General features: G+C 35.7%; 1 protein-coding gene across 2 annotated transcripts in view; it reads right to left on the bottom strand.

Moving 5' to 3' along the window:
* LOC138694310 (uncharacterized) overlaps nt 1-3,391 on the bottom strand; it is a 511,848-nt gene extending 508,457 nt beyond the window's left edge. For both annotated transcript variants that reach the window (XM_069817898.1, XM_069817899.1), the window contains exon 1: nt 2,053-3,391. The gene's annotated coding sequence lies outside the window, so the exon portion shown is untranslated. The remainder of the gene's footprint in view (nt 1-2,052) is intronic.
* Nucleotides 3,392-18,658: the final 15,267 nt, after the last annotated feature.

Below are 18,658 nucleotides of genomic sequence, written 5' to 3'. Positions count from 1 at the left end.
TTATAATAATAATAATAATAATAATAACAATAATAATAATAATAATAATAATAATGTTTAAAGTTCGTAGAAACTTTCAAAAGCACTATAGTATTACTGCACATAGCCTATATTTCCCGCATTTAAATAGTATTTTCTTCGTTCCAACAACAAAACAAAAGATACAAAATATACGCAATTGTTATTAATGGTTGTTATGAAGTGTACCGGCCGATGCTAGGGAAACGGGAAACAAAACAAACTCTTATTAAAGAAAACGTTCATCGAAATATAACCACAAAAGACATAAGGATTATTTTAAAAAACGTTTTAATATTAATGATGTACAAATGTCATTAAATATTATACTTTATACTAATAGTATGCAAATTTCGTATAAACTTTCAAAAGCACTATAAAATCTCTGCAGATATAATATTTCCCGCACATAAATAGTAGTTTCTTCGTTCCAACAACAAAACAAAAGATACAAAATGTACGCAATTGTTATTAATGATTGTTATGAAGTGTACTGGCCGATGCTAGGGAAACGGGAAACAAAACAAACTCTTATTGAAGAAAACGCTCATCGAGATTCATAACCACAAAAGACATAAGGATTTTTGTAAAATACATTTTAATATTAATTATGTTCAAATTTCATTAAATATTATACTTTATACGAGTAATATGCAAATTTCGTAGAAACCTTCAAAAGCGCTATAAAATCTCTGCAGATATATTTCCTGCATTTAAATATTAGTTTCTTCGTTCCGACAACAAAACAAAAAATACAAAATGTACGCAATTGTTATTAATGGTTGTTATGATGTGTACTGGCCGATGCTAGGGAAACGGGAAACAAAACAAACTCTTATTAAAGAAAACGTTCGTTTAAATTCAGAACCACAAAAGACATAAGGATTTTCGTAAAATACATTTTAATATTAATGATGTTCAAATTTCATTAAATATTTTACTTTACACCAGTAGTATGAACATTTCGTAGAAACCTTCAAAAGCGTTATAAAATCTCTGCAGATATATTTCCCGCATTTAAATAGTAGTTTCTTCGTTTCAACAACATAACAAAAGATACTAAATGTACGCAATTGTTATTAATGGTTGTTATGAAGTGTATTGGCCGATGCTAGGGAAACGGGAAACAAAACAAACTCTTATTAAAGAAAACGTTCATTGAAATTCATAACCACAAAAGACATATGGATTATTTTAAAATACATTTTAATATTAATGATGTTCAAATTTCATTAAATATTATACTTTATACCAGTAGTATGCAAATTTCGTAGAAACTTTCAAAAGCACTATAAAATGTCTGCAGATATATTTCCCGCACTTAAATAGTAGTTTCTTCGTTCCAACAACAAAACAAAAGATACAAAATGTACGCAATTGTTATTAATGGTTGTTATGAAGTGTACTGGCCGATGTTAGGGAAACGGGAAACAAAACAAACTCTTATTAAAGAAAACATTAATTGAAATTCATAACCACAAAATACATCAGGATTATTGTAAAATATATTTTAATGTTAATGAAGTTCAAATTTTATTAAATATTATACTTTATACCAGTAGTATGCAAATTTCGTAGAAACTTTCAAAAGCACTATAAAATCTCTGCAGATATATTTCCCGCACTTAAATAGTAGTTTCTTCGTTCAAACAACAAAACAAAAGATACAAAATGTACGCAATTGTTATTAATGGTTGTTATGAAGTGTACTGGCCGATGTTAGGGAAACGGGAAACAAAACAAACTCTTATTAAAGAAAACATTAATTGAAATTCATAACCACAAAATACATCAGGATTATTGTAAAATACATTTTAATGTTAATGAAGTTCAAATTTTATTAAATATTATACTTTATACCAGTAGTATGCAAATTTCGTAGAAACTTTCAAAAACATTATAAAATCTCTTCACATAAATTTCCCGCATTTGACAAGTAATTTCTTCGGTCTAACAACAAAACAAAAGCCACACGTTCTCCGCAGTTCTCTAACTATCCTTAGTGAACCGTACTTGGCATCTCTCGATACTTACGCGTCTCTAGCAGCAGCGGCGGCGGCGACCGGCACGTCCTCCCACGGCGACGCTCCAAACCACACTGACCTATAGAATCGGTTGGGTCACGTGGGGTCACGTTGTGAATCGATCCAGTAATTCCTCATTCGTACACAGCCTATTCGTGATTATGTTCAATTTAGCTCGATAACGTCTGAAATAACAATTATATTGGCTTTCCCGCACTCTCCTCCCCGCCAAACATTTACAAAAGTTATTTGTCTAGGCATTGTGAGCCATCCTTCAGAGCGCATGGCCAGTTAGAGCGCCACTCGCGTTTCTTCTGTTTTGTGCGCGTCCTATTGTTCCACATCCGCCGGCTTCCACCAAACTTCAGCGTACAACAGTTTCACGTCGCTACACTCACCAGATTTCGTTAAAATCGTATTTTTTATTCGTAATTAAAAATAAAAACACAGTGACTAATGTGTCCATTTTCCAATCCGGAATCCCGAAATGAAATTCCGAACTTCCTTACTTACGACTAGGGTACGGATTTTTAGGTCGTTAAAATGTAATTTTAAGTGCCTAAAATAGGCTTAAAAGTGTAGGAAATAGTCTCTAAAGAATTGAAAATAGGCTAACAAAAAATGTTTTCTTTAAAAACATGTTCCAAATCATCACTTCTAGAACTTAATAATTTTAAATGCTTATACACCGTTACCACCACTACTATAGTCCGACCATCGGATCTGTGCCCCCGTAAGATATGCGAACTGAACCTTAATTCCTTTTCAGCCTCGGCAATTCATTTCTCTCCCTGTATTCCTATTTCTCTCTTTTCTATCCCTCTCTCTTTCTCTCCCCCACTACTCACAATTTTGAGCCTTCTTGCGGGACAGTTTATTTGCAATTGCAGTCCAGTGTTGTCAACTCAACATGAATACTGCAGCACGGAGTGGTGAAAGAAATATTATTAAGCAAGTAATAGCATTTTGCATAAGTCAATCAGCGTCATTAGACCTACATAAATTAAATTATGAATAAGTAATAATTAACCTTACAGTATTATAAGCAATATTCAAGAGACATGACACTGTTTGACGGAAGTTTGGCAACATCCCTATTCGGTAAGGTTCGTGGCCTGCTGTTTGACGTAGTGGGAGAGAAACGGGTGGAATGGGGTGAGTAGAGGCGTTAACTTTTCCAAGAACGACGACAGCGCTGAAGGGGCATAGATCCGATGGTCCGACAATACTACTAAAAGAACAAGAACAACAAATATCTAACTAAGCTAGTTATACATGAGCTAAACAATTAAATGTGAAAAAATAAGTTTTAGACATAAATTCAGTACACAGACAAGTCAAATATAATCAATTTTTACCAAACCTTGTTCGTCAATGTCCATAATTAGCTTCACAATAAATAAATAATATTTTTTCCTAAATTTTCTACTAAAAAGCAATGCCGTCTGTCACTCAACACAAATTTGTATGCTGAAAATGAACGCTCACATCCACTGAAGTAACAGAAGCGTACCTATTTCAGTTTTCACACTAGTTGGACAGAAATGTTACATTGTAAATCCGTGTTCTTCCCTGCTAGGATATCTGAAGCAGTACGCAGGTCCTTCAGTCCTACATTTCTCTGCAGAACTTGCTCCAGTTTATCACGTACTTTATTTCCAACAGAACCAGGAACACATTTGGAATTTAAAATATAAATTTTCGAAATAGAAATGGGTGTTTTGACCTATTAGAAATATAACATACTTAATACGTCAAAATAGGCTTTGTCGTCAATATTGGCATTTTAGGTGCTATTAAAATATCAATTTTAGCCATAGTTTTATATGAAACGTGTACTTGCAAGTTTTTATGAACTTATCTTTTAAGGATTAAAATAGGTTTTTACCTAAAATCCGAAGTCTACTTATGACTTTTAAGGAATCCGGAGGTTCATTGCCGCCCTCACATAAGCCCGCCATCGATCCCTATCCTGTGCAAGATTAATCCAGTATCTACCACCATATCCCACCTCCTTCAAATCCATTTTAATATTATCCTGCTATCTACGTCTCGACCTGTTAAAAAAGCGTGCTACCGGACAAGAAACAGAGAACAACTCAAAACAATTTTATTGTTTTTCTTTTCGTTTTAATTTGTAGCTATGACTTGGACAAGAGCCGTATCCCTATTGAAACAGAATAGGCTACAAGTTCTCTTTAAATTAATAGCCCTAAACACCCTTGTGTGCGAGTGAAAGGGTTAGAGTATTCTCGTTTTTATTTATTTATTTTTTTTTTTTTTAGAAGTTAAAACGAAACGGAATAACGCGAATTTTATCTTTAGGCTATTGAACTTCTGACATAACGCTTAGAGGCACTCGACATGAATGAAGTGTCAGTATCTGAGAAGTAAATTATGTCCAGGAGAAATAAATATATATAACACATATCTGACAAACTCTGAGGGGTGATACTCGTAGATCTCTTTTTATTAAACAAGCTATGTCTTTTGACGCATCGTTTCGAAGTTACCGTTGAAAATGTTTCTGCGCGGACGTATGTCAATGTAGGCTATGCGAATGTGTGCATCTCTGTTTGTTTGTTGAGATGTTTGTAAGAGACGAGAAGGGTTGTTGTTGTTTGTTTACGTTTAATGTTCAGTACCTTTTCCTTTCAGTTCAGTCTAATCATCAATTGAGAATGGATGTCTACACTTTTCCCGAGTTAGCCGACATGGTAATGTGTTATGGGTAAAGATGGGAACGATATATCGGTTTTTACGAAATACCGATATTTTCGTTTCGATATACCGATATATCGAAATCGAAATTTTGATTCAATATATCGTATAATAAATCGGTTTTCTCATAAATTTATCGATTTTTTTTTTTTTTGTGGATTATTATCATTAACAACAACAAAATCCACACTAGACACTCCGATAATTCCCGAGTAATAGCGCTACTGAAGGTGGACAGTTACATAATTATGCAACCTCACTCAATACCTGGTTCTAATACCTGGACTGGAATTCGAATTCAAAGTGTTTATTATGCAGCACCAAATTCAAAATGCAGCGTGTGCGAACGTGAGACAGACCGGAGGTTTATCTACTACTGTTTTAATATTGTTATTAATGTTCTCCAAGGCAGGAGCAACTCCCACCCTGAAAGGGAACCGTCTGACCTCAAAACGGGTACCAAAACTTTTATTTCTATATTCTGAAATGGAAAGAGAAACAAGGATTTAATACCGATGTGATATTTGTTTACGTCTATGATTTCTATGCACGGGCTGGCGCTCACATTCTGTTTCCTTATATATTTTAGTGCATAAAAATTCTCTCCCTATAATCATCTCCATTGTTGTTTGAAATGTTGGAGTGTAACAATAATTTGCAATGGGAACTTACTATAGAAGGGTTGTATGAAATCAACTGTGAAGTTTGTTAAAACTTGTAACATTCTAAGTACGGTTTACTTACATTTAAAAATAATTACGAGTTCTGTTTACTTACGTTTAAAAATGACATTGTTAGGTAGAAAAGAGCATTATATCTGTCCTGGATTGAATCCTCTATAACATTAGAATAATTGAATCGTGTTCCAATATCAAATAATCATGTAGAGTTCACTATTAACTCTTTCCCACTATATCATTTTAGCTCCCTTGTCTTCACCATAATTTTGATTTAGGATAGGACCTACATCATTATGGTACTGAAAATGTATTGCTTATTGTTACAATTTTACATTTATGCTTCTGACTGTTATGCTGTAATTAGTAGTTTATTTTACGTTTTATCAACATCTTAGGTTATTTAGCGTCTGAATGAGATGAAGGTGATAATGCCGGTGAAATGAGTCCGGGATCCAACACCGAAAGTTACCCAGCATTTGCTCATATTGGGTTGATGGAAAACCCCGGAAAAACCTCACCCACGTAACTTGCCCCGAACGGGAATCGAACCCGGGCCACCAAGTTTCGCGGCCAGACGAGCTAACCGTTACTCCACAGGTGTGGACGTTATGATGTTAATTTCAATGGTAAAAAGGAATATTAAAATGTAAGTAATTTTATTGTAATACCGTAAATGTACGCCTGAAAATGCAATTTGCTTACGGAATAGCGATATATCGATAATCGTTCGATATATCGATATATTTTCTGCGATATATACCGTTTATCGAAATTAGGTTTGCAATATATTGCAATATCAATATATCGGTATTTAATTTATTTTCTCCATCACTAGTTATGGGGAGGCTCGCGAAAACTGAAGAAGAGCTCTCCACATGTACCAGCAACAGTTTCAAAACAGGAATCACCCTCACCACACAATGTTTGCTCGACTTTATCAGCGCCTTCGAGACGATGGGTCTCTTCGTTCCCGGCGCATTGGTGGAAGACCGCGTAGACATCCTTTCTCAATTGATGATTATACTGAACTGAAAGGAAAAGGTATTGAACATTAAACGTAAACCAACAACAACCCTTCACGTCTCTTACAAACATCTCAACAAACAAACAGGGGTGCACACATTCGCATACATTGACGTTACACCCGCGCAAAAACATTTTCAACGGTAACTTCGAAACGACGCGTCAAAAGACATAGGTTGTTTAACAAAAAGAGTTCCTTATTGTTAGATCTATCACCCCTCAGAGTTTGTCGCAGAGGTTTTGAATCACCCTATATAACCTATGTGTGTGTGTGTGTATGTGTGTGTCTATATATAAAAAATAAAGGTATCCCGTAACATGTCATGAAGGCACTTAGGGGGCATGGAGGTAGAGCCCCATGCTTTCCATGACCTCGGCACTAGAATGAGGTGGTGTGGTCGGCACCACGTCTGACCGCCTTTTACCCCCGGGAAAGACCCGGTACTCAATTTTATAGGAGGCTGAGTGAACCTCGGGGCCGTTCTGAAAGTTTGGCAACGAGAAAAAATTCTGTCACCACCTGGGATCGAAATATATATATTGGCCGTGTTTGTTTTGCATAATATCCGTTTTAGAGGTAATTCAGTATGGAATTTCCTATTCCCTTGCCTGGGGACTAGATAACTTTTTCCGTTATAAAAGAAGTCCACTTTAAAGAAGTAGCCTACCTGTAAAGAAAGATTTTACTGTACTGTATTATATTTAATAGTCAACAGCTACAACAGTGTTTCTCTATTCAATTATGTGTGTATTTATTGACTATCCACTTCACTTGCGTGATTCGGGTTCCGAAAATTGCGGATAGATGGCAGGACTGTGACCCATTTTCAATTTGCACACCACTTCGGCGGGCCAAGCTATACGTGATGTGTACCGGTGAAGCCATTCAGTTATAAAATGTATAAAATTGGATGCACAGTAATTAAACAGTATTAAAAACACATAGATAAAACAGTTAAAACCAATTGCTAGACACGTTTCAGGAACTGCTAAAACTTATCCTATCATGTTTTTTTTTATTTTCTATGTTATTATTTTTTTTTGTTTCGTAATTTCAAAATGTAACTAATGATGGGATATCAGTTCCCGAAACATGTCTAGCAATTTATTTTAATTGTTTTATCTATGTATTTTTAATACTGATTGATTAATGTGCATTTAAGGGGACACTCAACTTAAAAATTGGAGAAAAAGTGTCATAGAAATGAAAAATTAAATTTATACACTAATTTACGTGACAGAACTAAATCAATATGCAGAATTCTTCCCCTATTCATTGAGAAGTCACAGTCAAATGCACAAAGCCAAAAAATAAAAAATGATAATTAAAAGTGATATTTCAATTAATGATTGATTAAAAATTGAAATATTTTTTTTATTTTGAAAATTATTGGATCTAATGAGCTGAGATTTTGCATGTTACTTTCCATGTGTATATTAAACTTTTTCTCCAAATTTGAAAAAGATTGATCAAATAGGACAAAAGTTCCAAAATATAGTTGAATGTCCCCTTAAGTTTATAGTTTTATCACTGACTCTGTTCCATAAGAACATTGTTACTAAGTCTGGCTACATCACTTTCTCATTAGAATTATTATGGGTTTCTGTCTACGAATGATAGAGAAAGATTATACAGTCACTTCCCTAGTTTCGTAACACTTTTGCAAGGAGTGAAAAGCACCTGACTTTCACTTCCTCTCTCCCAAGTTAAAGTTAATACGATCGAGTAATAGCGTCATGTTTTCGACTTGTGAAATATGTAGTTCTATTGAAAGCTTGGATGCGAATGTCTTTTCAGTACGTGTCATACACTGTCGGAGTATTAATATTTCTGCTTTGATTATATTAGCCGATTCTGCAATACAGTCAATTCCAAATAGCAGTAATCGTTTTCAATATGTGTTACTTGAACACGTAAATTCCATATGCTAAAAATACACGATTTTTCAATAAAAATTAGTCATCCTCCAGATATGTATTCATAGCCCTCATCGTCATTACTAGGCCTGAGAAATATAAGCCGTTATACTACCAGTGCGCTTCGTGCGCCTCTAACCTTGAGCACGTCTCAGAGTTGAGGTGAGTTAACGCAGTGTCTTTCGTTCGTTTGAACTATGCTTATCATCACGGTAAGTTAGTCCTCGGCATTTGGGTGGTTGAAAGCCACTCCTTTGACTTCGAAACACAACTATCTGCTAAAGAAAAATTTAAAGACATAATTTTCTGATTAAAGAAAAAAATTCACTATTATAAAAACATTTTAACTTCTGTTTGTTGAAAATACAACTAATATAATATTGACAAGTATCAGCCTTATTATTTCACTATGTTTGTATGATGGTGTATTACGTTTTTGTTTTACATAATTTTTCATTTCATATGTTGTTGCAGTGAATAACAAACCACATTTTCAAATTTTCAAAGGAGAATGATTGCCTGTTGCTAGAAAATACAGCTTTATATCTAGAGAAACTTCGTTCCACTTCTGCAGAAACAATGGGGAATATTTGAAATATTTTACACAAGCATTATTTATCTCAAAATCTGTATCATTATTACACATTTCCTCATTTGAAATTTCGTCCTCGGCATCTTGCTGTTATTCTTCTTTACAGGACGCTGAATGTTGCCTGTTACGAATAGCAGTATTCGGTCGTAATGTAACCGATCAACTAAAGTTCACTGCTGAACGAAACACACTGAAATCCCCCACCCCAACGCAATTACGTACCGATACCTAAAGTCAAAGGCGCATGAAGCGCAATGTAACGGCATACAATTCTTAGGCTCAGTCATTACTGTCGGTTTTTATCATTGTACAATATCTCTGAAGACAAATCAAGCAATTCTCTTGCTGAAAACGTACTTTGGTGTTTTCAAGAAGAACTCTGTTATATTTTCTTTTTCCATTTAAATCCAAGACTATGATACATCTTCTCAGATTTTTGGTACTCCCTAAGAAATTATTATTATTATTATTATTATTATTATTATTATTATTATTATTACTAACAGAGAACCCTCTTACACATAAAAGTAGTAGATAGTACGTCCAACAACTGTTTTCAATGCTAAATTTCGGTCATTTTCTAGGAGACGTTATACTTAAAGTTCCTTTCTATTTGCATTTTTTAAATTAAATTGACATTCCGTTCGCTGTGATACCTCTCTTTTGCACTTTCTAAATTTCTTTGTAATTTTTTTTTATAGTCTTCTTTCATCTTATAGTTTGTCCGAAATACCGTACTTTTTCGCGCTACATTAAATATTAAATTTTCGGCTTGAGCAGTGTAATGCTTTGTATTCTAACTGTGAAGCAACAGGACATGTGACTGTAGAAATTACACAACTTCACAATTAAACATCACAGATCATGGCACACGTACGTATGAATGCGATTTCAAAACAGACTCTACCGTGTGGTCCAGGCATATTCGTAAACATAAACTAAAACCAGACAGTTGCTTTGTTTCGTCATAACGACGGGGGAGTGACGCTTGAAATGCGATAACAAGACTAAAAGAGCTCGCACTCTGGGTTTCAAGGCCAAGGACAAATGTAAAATTCGGTGGCACTGCCTGCAGAAAGCTTAGTAGTAGACCTGTAGTAATATATTCAACTGCAGAATTTATTCGTAGTCAAAGTTGAAATTCTACGTGAACGAGAACTGGTCAACAGATTTTTCCTGGATACCTTTATGAAGGACAGGGTCCTTTTACGTGTTGAAAATCTACGACTCCGCTCTCTCATCTTTACGTTCTTTCCGAAGGAAGCCATTTTAAGAATTTTATCACCCTTTCAATCAATCGTCCTCAACCTAATTTGAACTCGCCAACCTCACATCATACAGTTAACATGGGAACCACTAGACCACCGACGACAAAAGAGAGCTGAGAAGTCTAAACCTGAAACAAAATGAGGGGCAGAAAGGAAACAAAAAGTAATAAAGAGAGAAACAATAGAGAGAATAAGGGAAATACTGTATAGAGAAAAAGAAGTAAAAAAGAAAAATAAGAAAAAGAAAGATACAAACAAAAAGAGAAAGAAAAAAGAAAGCAAGAAAGGGGAAGAGGTAAGAAAAGTAACAAAGCAAGAGAAAGAAATAAGCAAAAAAAGAAAGATAAAGAAAAAAGAAAGTAAAACAAAAAGGGGAGAAGGAAACAAAGGAGGAAAAGGGAGAGAAAAGAAAGAGAAAAGGGAAGAAATAAGGAAAGGGAGAAAAAAAGAAGCAAAGAAAGAATGAAAAAGATAGGAAAAAAGGAAAGAGCCAAGAGGGAGAGGAAAACAAAGAAACAAAGAAAGAGAAAAGAGCGAAGAGAGTTAAAGAAAGAAATGAAAACGAAGGAAATAAATAAAAAGAGGGAGAGGGAAAAAAGAAAGGAGAAAAGAGAAAGAAAACGAAGAAAGAGAGGAAGAAAGGAGAGTGGAAAGCAAAGAAACAAATAGAGAAAAAAGAAACAAAGACAAACAAGAAAAAATAATTAACAAAAATAGAAAGAGGAAAACAAAGAAAGACGAAAAAAATATATATAAAGAGCGAGTGAAAAACAAAGGAACAAAGACAAGTACAGAGAAAAAAATAATTGAAGAAAAGAACATGAAAGATAGAGAGAAAAGAGGGAGAGAAAACAAGGAGAAAAGAGAAAAAGAGAGTAAGAAAAGAAAGGAGGAGGTAAAGGAAAACAAAGAAACCAAGAAAATAATAAGCGAAAGGAAAATAAACCGAAAAGGGGAGGAAAGCAAAGGAACAAGAACACAGAGAGAAAAAGAAAGAAAGATTGAGATGAAACAAAGAAAGGGAAAGGAAAAAAAATAAAGATGGAAGTAAAAAGAGGAAGACATGAAGGAAGGAAGAAAAGCAAGACAATCATCCAGTTTCACCAAACATGACGAAGACGACTTATACCGGGACATCATTTTACTTTTACTAACATTTCTAATATTAATCTGGCTATACCTTTTTGGATTAACGACTGGAGTTCGATGATACTGACGTAAAATACAAACAAATCACTTTATTAGGTATAGGAGGGAAGAAAAGTAGTTCATCCATTTACGTAAACTAGGAAATATCGCGATTTTGAGTTTGATCATTTTCATTAGGTTTTTAATCAAAATACAGTATTCTATTAACAATAAGTGTTTTTACTCACGAACTGAGCTGTCCATTCGGACGTATTCATTATGCAGTGTATATTATACTGTCTACAGCACATTAGCGTACAATATAGAGAATGAAGTTAAATTGAAAAATAATCATAATATGGATATTTAAACACATTTTTGAAAATGGTGGCCGTTCACTTCCATACAAGCTTCAGTTATTTTGTGCATATTATCGCACTATAGACTATTGTACTTAATTTCAATTACCAGTTCCGGCCTTCGTACTAGTAACTCATGTTGAAATAATTCTGTACCTACTCTATAAAAGAGTACCTTACGTACTGTAAATTCAGTCTTCACTTCTGCCCGATCCGAAAAGATAAAATTACTCAGATATGCTATCTACTGTCCGTCCAAGTGGTTTTGTCGCAGGTTCGTAGAAAGGGGGTAATCACGTGATAATTAATTACTTAACGAGGCCTTTTTATTTAAATTATTTTAAACAGTTGCATAATGCTAAGTACACGTCCAATTCCTAACAGAAATTAATCATCATCATCCTTCACGAATTAGGCCTCTGTAGACCTGTTTCGGCCCCATCTAGCAGTCTTCTTAAAGGTCTTCCTGGTCGACGATGTCCTCTAGGTTTATACTGCAACATAATTTTTGGGATTCTTGAATTTTCCATTCTTCTTACATGATCTAGCCAATTGAATTTGTATCTGCTGATTTTTTCTTCTACTGACTCTACTTCTAATTGTTCTAAAATTTCTTCATTCCTTTTTCGGTCTAAAAGAGTCTGCTGTCCTCCTCAAAAATTTCATTTCCGTTGCTTTGATTCTGTTCACGTCTTTTTTCTTTAATGACCAAATCTCGCTTCCGTATAAAAGAGTGGGTAATGCTAGTGTATTATATATTTTTATTCTTGTAGATTTTTGTACTAATTTAGCTTTTAATGCATTGTTTATTATTCCTAGAATTTGTGTAAATTTGGTAATTAATGTTTTGAGAAAATAATTAAGGCAACCCAGCCACTAGCCTTTACAGAGCGGGTGGGGGAAACCGAGATGCGACGTAGACAAACGGACGACGACAGTACCTGTGCGAAAATATGATTCAATATTGAAAGCTTTTCGTCACTGGAAAACGCGAACATATTTCTGGAACGTACTATACTCACTAACTCAGTACTGTTTACTATGACCGTAAGGCGACTTTGACTGCATACGCGGCTTTGGTTCTTTGTGGTGGACGGTTGGAAGTTTACTAAAGTTTATTAGTAGAGGGGGTGGAAGTAAAGTACATTAAAAAACTCAGGTACAATAAAAATTGAAGTAAAAATAAAATGATGTTCCTGTATAATATCAAGTGGTTGAAGATTGTTAGAGATTACCGTATTTACTCGAATCTATAAGCAATAACGTGTTTTAACCATTTGTAATTGTTTTTTCTACTACCAGTTATAGTTGACTACCTACGTCGAAAGTGTTTTATCACTCAACAGCATTAATAAATAAATAAATAAATAAATAGCCCTACATAATTATATGAACAGATAAATAAATAAGAACAGTAAGTAAGTAAACGAATAAATAAATAACAAGTAAAGAAGTAAATAAGTAATACGGACAGTCAGATAGACTGCATAAACATAACCATTTTTTTTTTCGATATTATCAGAGCTGCTGAAAACGTTTCATTTCCACGAAAATCTGAAGTTTAATTTTTCGCGTCATTATAGGCCTAATACTTTTTCGTCACACATCACGTAATAAGAAAATAAAACTCAGAAGAAGGGATAGACGAAGAAAAGCACAGAAAGAATAGAAAAAGAGAGGAAAAGGTATATTGTTTTAAAAATCGTTCAGTAAATAACTTTACAAGATTTTTAAAACCTAGTTTAAAAGTTCCGAACAACTCATTTTAATAATAATATTCGCAAATCGAGATATGACAGCATGCCACTCCGTGCGCGGACCTCTGAAGTGTCTGGCACTACTTGCAGGAAGACGGTACACGATGCAATCCCTTCAGCTGGTTTAAAGTACGTAGGTCTGGATATCTGAAATTTTCTGACAAAAAAAAGTCACGCTACTGAACTTTCAACTTTTGGCTCGCGTGTTGGCTAGCAATGTACAAATCTAAACCCAAGCAAAAAACAAATGAGGGCATATTTCGCCTGTCTGTTCATACTCACCTCGCATCTTATTTAGATACATTTTAAAATTACAGCAATTACTTAAGTGAGGCTCTTTGTACTGCAGTAAAACTTATTTATTCAAGACGGAATTTTGTGCAATGCGAACAAAATATTCTCTAGGCCAGGCGAATGAAATAGGCATTATAGTATTTACCCATTATGTTTTTACATTGCGCAATGTGCCCAACGTCGGGACGGAAAGTGTCAGGACTTTATCAAAAATTAACTTATATGATGCGGTAAACGTATAAAAATATCATGTACTGTATTTTTGCACACCCTCTCTTTTACCGTTTGGTCGGAGAATTAATGCCAGCCAGTGAGTCAGTGCTCTGATAAGTAACTTCACACAAAAAAAAACAAGGTACATTATTTATCTCGCTATTGTATTCCTATAGAAGAATGAAGAAGAGACTTCCGGGAGGCCTGGGTGGTGGTGGTGGTAGTAGTAGTAGTAGTAGTAGTAGTAGTAGTAGTAGTAGTAGTTGCCAATCCGGAGTTGCGCTTGGGCGCGGTTCGATTCCCGCTTGGGTTGATTACCTGGTAGGGTTTTTTCCGCGGTTTTCCCAAACTGTAAGGCAAATGTCAGGTAATATATGGCGAATCCTAGGGCTCATCTCGTCAAATATCTCGCTATCACCAATTCCATCGACGCTAAATAACCTCGTAGTTTATACAGCGTCGTTAAATAACCAAGTAAAATAGTAGTAGTAGTAGTAGTGTAGAGTAGTAGTGGAAGTAGAAGTAGCGGTAGTGGTGGTGGTGGTGCCACGCCTGTGGCTACAGTTCTAGCTCGCTAGCCTTCCATCCAGGCGACTCGAGTTCGATCCCGACAAGATCTGGGTGGAACTGGTAGTGTACAAAACAAATATTACAGAGGCTTTTTCTCGGAGTACTCCCGTTTCGCTGTATCATTCCAGTAATAATCTCCACCTCCTCCTTATTTCATCTATCATCACTTATAGTAAAAATAGACTGGCTGATGTCTGGGAATAGTACGGGTTTCCGAAGTTCTAGGTTGGGGCCCGTCAGAGGATGATGGAACCTTACCTGCAGGGCCTAAGGCCAGCCTGTCAGCGTCCGATTCACGAATGCCACTCGGGCTATCCGTAGGACCTAAACAATTAGCGCATATAGGGCGTACAATGGGTCTAAACGGCCTAAGTACAAGGACCCATACCGGATCCAGTCCTCGTGAAATCAGTCAGTGGTGGTGGTGGTGGTGGTGGTGGTGGTGGTGGTGGTGGTGGTGGTGGTGGTAGTAGTAGTAGCAATAGGAGTAACAGTAGTGGTAGAAGTGGTGGTAGTAACGGTAACAGTGGTAGCAAGAGTAGAGGTATTGGTAGTAGTAATAGTGGTAGTTATAGTAATAATGGTAGTAGTAGTAGCAGTGGTAGTAATGGTAGTGTTGGTCGTGGTATTGGTGGTAGAGGTAGCAGTGGTAGCAGGAGCAGAGGTAGTGGTAGTAGTAAAATTATATTATGGTTTATTAACAACGCTCGCAACTGCCGAGGTTACATCAGAGTTGCCGGTGTGCCGGAATTTTGTCCAACAGGAGTTCTTTTACATGCCAGTATATCTACTGATATGAGCCTGTCGCATTTGAGCACACTTAAATGCCATCGACCTGGGCCGGGATCGAACCCGCAACCTCCAGCACAGAAGGCCAGCGCTATACCGACTGCGCTACCCTGGCCGTACGGTAGTAGTGAACAAAACTAACTGCCGCTCTCGTTCGCTGTGTTCGTTGCATTTGTCTTTCGAGTCTCGTCTCGTAAATCTCGTGCGCTTCGAGTCTCGCTCATCATTCTCGAAATAGCATTTGGTCGGCATGGAAAGATTTCGTAACTTTGAATAACATACATCGGCATGGAAAGATTTCGTAACTTTGAATAACATACATCATTGAAATATATAATATTAGATATGTTTGATACAAAAAGACAAAACAAAACAGTATCATAGTTATCAAAATCTTCTAGTGCTATTATCAGATATTACCTACTGTTATATAAATAGAAAAAAAAATCTCAAATAAATTTGCACTTCTAAGAAACATAAAACATTAAATAAAGCGTTATGCACCTCTGAAATGTCGGCATACATCGCAAACCAGATCTAATTGTGTACCTGCTTCTCTAGTATGAACACCAATGAAAATCGGAATACACCAGTGTCAAGACAAAAGAATCAGCCACACGTGTGCGGTAGGGGTGGGGATGAAATACGGAGTTTCGTTGTCAGTATACGACTAAGGACGAGACGGCATTAATGGAATCCAATGTACCATGTAATGATTTTATACAGTATGTTTCTAGTCAATTATTGTTCGAAGACAGGTCTGAACCTCACAAGTGATACTAACAAGGCGCCACTTATGAGGCAACTACGCTAATTCCTTTCCCCTTCCATTGCATACATCGCCGACTATAATATTCCACTAGTCAGACTTCAGATGCATACAAACAATTGTTCTTCCTCTGACACATATCAAGTGAGATGTACTGCCTGGTAATAGATGTACATATCAGCCAGAACTTCAATCAGAGGCACTTATACAGTATGTTCTTCCTAAAATTTATTGAGACATACTTATGTAATTTTGTACAATTCGGAAATTTATCAAATTTGGAAAATAAATTCGGTCCCTTGCGATTCAGTTTGAAAAAATTTTACTGGGCTGATATTTTATTTAACTATAGAAGTTACTCATCGTCATGATTTTTGTTTACTTGGCTATTTAACGACGCTGTATCAACTACGAGGTTATTTAGTGTCGATGGAATTAGTGATAGCGATATGGTATTTCGCGAGATGAGACCGAGGATTCGCCACACCTCGGAAAAAACCCAACCAGGTAATCAGCCCAAGCGGGAATGAAACCCACGCCCGAACGCAACACCGGATCGGCAGGCAAGCACCTTAACCGACAGAGCTACGCCGGTGGCCCTCGTAAAGATTCAACACGGTCACCGAATTTTGGCTGAAGCTATCAATCAAGGACAGGATTAATTTACGTGTCATAAATCTATGACACTGGGCTCTCGGTTTTACTTCCATCGAGAAGAAAGTCATGTTATGGATTTTATCATCGTCCTTGACTAGGTTTTGACTCACGATTCTCGCTAAGGGCCAGCCGTCACAATATGGCTCGACCCTAATTTAATTCCTATCTCTTACAGAGAGGATCATATCTTGATCTCGTGGCTTTGTTGACGAACCAGGTTAATATGGGGAAAAAAAAAAAACATACAATCGACTTTCAAGAAACGCCATCATTTCCTTACATTTACTGGACCCATAGGGAAGTCCATCATTTATACCAGTAGTGTAGCGTGACTTCTGAAGGAAGGGAAACAAATATGTATTTGCTATTACCGGTTCACTATTATTATTATTATTATTATTATTATTATTATTATTATTATTATTATTATTAATTCATTTCATTCATAGTTTTCTGTCCAAAGGCAGGTCCTTCACTGCATAATCCAGCATTCTCCAATCTTTCCTACTTTCTGCCCATGATCCATACATCTTAATGTCGTCTATCATCTGGTATCTTCTTCTGCCCCGAATGTAGCTAAATGAAAGGTTTGATACACCAAGGGAAGGAATAACCTAGTTTCAATGCCAAGACCAGTACAAAAGAGGAGTACAGTTTTCGCCAGCATATAAAAAAGCTTGCTTACTAATCCAGTGTTTATTGTATAGGCCTACATTAGTTTAACAATAGGTCAAGCGTGTGTATAAAAGGCTACACACTGTGTCCCTTAACCTTTGGAATACTCCCATTACTAATCCATTTCAGTATATCCAAAAATTATGTTACAATACAGGGTTGGTTAAAACGTACTGTTTGCAGTAGTTGGCAATTGTGCAAAGTGTGTAGAAATTCGTAGTAACACAAAAGTTTTTTTTTTTTTTTAAGGGAATGCTCTACATTAATTTCATTCCATAAGTTTATTGCACTCTTCGTCCTGATTCAAATTACATAAGCACGAGGTATCATAGCTTTGTATTCCGGTCATTAACAAAACAAAAGCAATTTGACAATCACGTATACATTTTTAGCTATTTCATGAAAATATCTTTGAAAAAGTACATTGCAATACTATGTTAGGTAGGTCATGATGTTTCCATGGCAACAAAATAATTGTTTTCATCACCACCTGCTTGAACGCTAATACTGCCTTCTCAAGACTATTCTAACAATGCTTTCCTTGAAATGGTGGTGGCAGCACCAAATATACTATGTCTATCCATAGGTCTGCTCCAAACTATATATATAAAAAAAAAGTTCTATATATTTTGTGCCAGTATGACATACTGAATTGTGTTAGCAATAATAAGTATCAGAAACTTGTGTCAGAAACTCTTGTGGATAAATTCGTGAAATCTCTACTTACAAGTATACTGTTTTCGCGGTAAGAAAAATCCTAATGTAAACATAAGCACGTTGCTGTCATACACGTGATTGGCTCCCAGTCAAAACACTCACATGACGCAGGAAAATATAGTTCGTATTTAGAAACCATAATCTTGTATTATTTGAAAATAAAAAATTGAATTCTAGTTGTTAAATACGATGAAACATTGAACTTCACTCATATGTAAAATGCTATGTAAAAGAAAAGCTACTTTTATATTTTGTTACGTACTATGAACGCGGATGAATACCAAGGTAGTCTGTTCTTGTAACAAGCTGGAGTCACTTGAGCTCATAGTTGTTCACGTGAGCACGCAGTACTGAAGTATGGCTTCTGTACCCTCAACTGCCCATTGTGAAGACATAAGACTTAAAAATAATTTAATTGCAGTAATTATAAAGTAAATGTCTCCTAAGCAAACGAATGCATAGTAGTGAGGTTAGGCTTACTTGAAGA

The sequence above is a fragment of the Periplaneta americana genome, chromosome 2, assembly GCF_040183065.1.
Source record: "Periplaneta americana isolate PAMFEO1 chromosome 2, P.americana_PAMFEO1_priV1, whole genome shotgun sequence".
Lineage (NCBI taxonomy): Eukaryota > Metazoa > Arthropoda > Insecta > Blattodea > Blattidae > Periplaneta > Periplaneta americana.
This window is presented reverse-complemented; position numbering and strand designations above follow the sequence as displayed.